Source organism: Gymnoscopelus braueri (genome assembly GCF_963280865.1).
Source record: "Gymnoscopelus braueri genome assembly, chromosome: 1".
Classification (NCBI taxonomy): Eukaryota; Metazoa; Chordata; class Actinopteri; order Myctophiformes; family Myctophidae; genus Gymnoscopelus; species Gymnoscopelus braueri.
This window is the reverse complement of record NC_137603.1, coordinates 42,648,276-42,652,360: the sequence shown is the minus strand read 5'-3', so window position 1 is coordinate 42,652,360 and position 4,085 is coordinate 42,648,276. Positions and strand designations below refer to the sequence as shown.

General features: G+C 39.2%; 1 protein-coding gene across 2 annotated transcripts in view; it reads right to left on the bottom strand.

Annotated features, from left to right (window-relative positions):
• Positions 1 to 1,795: 1,795 nt before the first annotated feature.
• Positions 1,796 to 4,085, bottom strand: part of kif26ba (kinesin family member 26Ba) — a 112,650-nt gene continuing 110,360 nt past the window's right edge. For both annotated transcript variants that reach the window (XM_080436920.1, XM_080436921.1), the window contains one exon: positions 1,796 to 4,085. This exon is cut by the window's right edge and continues 2,072 nt beyond it. The gene's annotated coding sequence lies outside the window, so the exon portion shown is untranslated.

Here is a 4,085-nt window from a genome sequence, read left to right as displayed (position 1 = left end):
GGTTCCAGTGCATTGTGGTTGCTTCTTATTTCATTAATGTGCACCACAGTAGCTGGATTCCAATTTCCATCTCAATATTAAGACCACTTGTCAATAAATAGGAGTGAATTAAGCATTTAATACAGAAATGACGAGCTGAACATTACTGTATTTCAGCCACATTTCTAGAATCCAGCCCTCATTGTTAGAATTCATCAGAAATCAGCATTTGTAATACATTTGATATCCTTAATAGTTCTGTTCCTCTTCAGTTTCCATTTTGTACAATAAATATGGTATAAAACTATAAATGATGTACAAGTCTTGTTGACACAGGTGTGTGTGGTGTGTTTTGTGTGTGCGCGCGACACAAGATAAGAGCGTGACGCGCGCACGTGTGTGTGTGTGTGTGTGTGTGTGTGTGTGTGTGTGTGTGTGTGTGTGTGTGTGTGTGTGTGTGTGTGTGTGTGTGTGTGTGTGTGTGTGTGTGTGTGTGTACTAGCATCTTTCCTTTTGTTTATACTGTGCTATGGTCGATGCCTACACCCCTGCCCGACCACTTCGGTCTGCCACCTCGGGGCGACTGATTGCCTCGTCACTCAAGGGTCCTTCTGGCCGATCCACACGGTCACGACTCTTTTCTGTTCTGGCCCCACAGTGGTGGAATGAACTTCCCACTGATGTTAGGACAGCAGAGTCACTGCCCATATTTCGCCGCAGGCTGAAAACTCACCTCTTCAGGAAACACTACCCTTCCTCTCTGCCTGACCTACTTGTTGTTAACTAGTTGTACGAACGCTTGTTTTCTATTGCTGTATTGTTTATTGGATTATTGGATTGTTTATTGGATCTTGTTTAGTCGATACACTTATTTGTTTTAGCTCATGCTCATTTGATTTAGATATTTTGTCTCATCTGTTTAAGGAAATAGGTAGCTGATATATTGCACTTTTACCTTAGCGCTAGGTATACTCTTGGTTGCTTGTTTTTGCAGAAAATGCACTAAAGACTTCTGGTGATTAGTAGTTTTCGTTCCCTACCTATGTTGAATACACTTATTGTAAGTCGCTTTGGATAAAAGCGTCTGCTAAATGACTGTAATGTAATGTAATGTACTGTATCTTAGCTTCAGAGAGCCCTGATGTTGAGCTATGTGGTGACATTTTGTTTATAATCTGAATGACAATCACTGGTGTAAATACCAGGTAAAGTGGGAGATTCTCTTTGACGTCTGCACACCACACTCACTAACATTAAAGTCATACTGTACTGTGTCTTTTTGGCTCCGTTGTCATTACAGCATCTGTCTATATGGAAGTACCGCTCAAAGCGCCCGAAGATATTTTGGAAAGAAAATGGCATTTAATAACTTTTAAATAACATTTTCAGTGCCTACTGTACGTTTGTCAAAGAAATTTGTGTTTATAGAAGCTGTCAAAAACACATTTATATGGAATGGTAAAATATGCCAGTGAAAGTGAAAGATTACATCAAAAATAACTTGTTTAATTGAAAAGTTACAAAGTATCACTTTAATCACTTAACCACTTGCCACAAAGAAATTGAAAGATATTTAGAAAATAACTGATTTACAAGCTCACAGCATATAAGTCAACTATTCTTGAAAAATCTTCTCAATTTCTTTATTTTTTTCAGATTTTCGCCTATAACGCCATGCTATTTTTAAAGTGTTTAAGGTGCCCCGAGTAAACTCCTGTTCCCTTCAGCGGCCAGTAGTAGAACACTGTGGTTGACATGGCATCCTGTCAAACAATGAAGAGTCAGAATGCATAAGTCCTCCAACACATTCCTTTATTTACATCCCTACTTTCTGCTTTTCAATCATCAATCAAGGTTCTTCTTCCCCAAAAACATCTTAACACCCAGGAGACAGAACCCAGCGAGTCAGGCTCACATACAACACATTCACAACACAGTCACAGACAGATCTCAACAGGGGAATTAAGCATGTTCTACTAGCATTCACACTGAGGATATGTTGTGACCGTGGTTGCTTCTGATTGGATGAGGTAATGTCTTGTCTTGTAACCCTCCGATCAGCATTGAGGTTGTCTGTGTAATTCTAATTTCTTTTTTTCTCATTCTTTATTTTTTTCATTGGTACACAACTGATTTGACATCTATTCTAAACAGAGATTATGTAGCACTCAGAAACTAGTCTTGCATAGCCAGACCCTTCACAAATCCCCCTACTCCTCAGGCGGAGTAGGGGGAGCTGTGAGGGTTCTAGCTATGCAAGACTACTCAGAAACAGACTCCTTCCTGTTTAGACCAGATCTGGACCACAATGGATCAAAAATCTGTCTGCTGCCCCGTCTTAACTGGGTAAAGCAATGATGCACAATGGAAGATGATTTTAGTGTCAACATGCTTTTGGGAAACACATTCCTGTACAAACATTAACACACAAAACTCTAAAGGGATTTAAAGGTGCTGTGTGTAGGGTTTATAACGCTTACAGGCTACTGCAAAACAGATTTGCATCTCATAAACAATCATGTCGTTTTACTGCTGGTTTAGAAACTCCATTTCTAAATTTTCTGAAAACAATCCCCCAGTATCTCACTAAACATTCCACCTTAAACCTCTGAATTATTGCTTTAATTATAAAACAACCCTACACAAAGTATCTTTAAATCTAACAACATCTTACAAGTCATTCTCAGACCCCACAGGTCAGTGTTCACCAAAACATCCACAGCTGATGTGATTAAGCTTGGTCACTGCAGAATACGTTCGCAGCTCACATAATACTATCAGCACTCATTTTGTTTTATTTTGTTGTCCTTTTATATTTTGAATTCTATTTTATACTTGATTGACCATCCTTCTTGCTGTAGCTATTTGTCAAGATAATCTTAGTATTTCACTGTGAATGTTTTAGGAAGCCAGGTTTTATCAAAACTTGAACTAAAAGCAACGGCAGCAACTGAACATTTAGAAAATAAACATGAATGTATAGAGCAGTAGTTCTCAACCAGTGGTCCTTGGGGGGGTACCAGGGGGTCCCCAGCTAAATTTGTTAACATAGCGTCACAATCATTCTAACCACTTAGCTTTGGCTATTCCAAAATAGCAGATATGCAAGCTCATAGCACGGCACCGAGTGCCACGCTATGAGCTTGTAGATCTGCTATTTTTGAAAAATCTTGAAAATGTGTGCATATCTTTGAATATATATATATATTTTAAACGAACATTTTTAACTCAAATCTTTACTTCTGGGGGTCCCTGGCACAACACGTGTATATCAATTTAGGGGTCCTTTGCATGAAAGAAAAAGGTGTGTGTGTGTGTGTGTGTGTGTGTGTGTGTGTGTGTGTGTGTGTGTGTGTGTGTGTGTGTGTGTGTGTGTGTGTGTGAGTGTGAGTGTGTTTGTGTGTGTGTGTGTGTGTGTGTGACTGTGCGTGTGGGTTCAGCATGGTATGTACAATTATTTTCTTTCTTTTTCCTCATTCTGCTATTTTTCAAATGCATAGTATCTTTTCCAAACATAAGGTGTATTAAAAGAATATTAATAAGCAACTCTGTCCGGCCAGCCCTTCTGAGCCTAAATAATAAACTTCCTTCATTCATGACTAGTAGAAGAGAGGAAAGGGTCAGTGACATGACAGGTGCAGGTTATTGCAGAAGAATAGGACGGGTTTCTCCAAAACATCCCTTGCATCCTTTCTGGCATATGGTTATAATTAGAATCTAACACAGACAATCATTCAGACTCACATGTTTTTGAATTTAGAGAATCACTATCGGATAATAATAATAAAAACACATTTTCCTGTGATGTCACTGTCTTCTCCTTTCTTTATTTCCCCAGACAGGATCCCACAGAATAGTCTCTGCTTTATGGTCTAAGGGCATTCCAAGGAAGGTGCGGATGAAGATGTTAATGATGTATTATGCATGATTCATACTTGGTTGTGCGCTGTATGTATCACCCACCGAAAATAGTAGATCAACAAACACATCGCAGGTCGGCCATTTTCGGTGTGCTACACTGGAGCATTACTAAGTATAAATCACCGTTTACATGATGGTGATAGGAGAAGAAGCATTTGAAGGGCCACACAGCTCTATCATATATG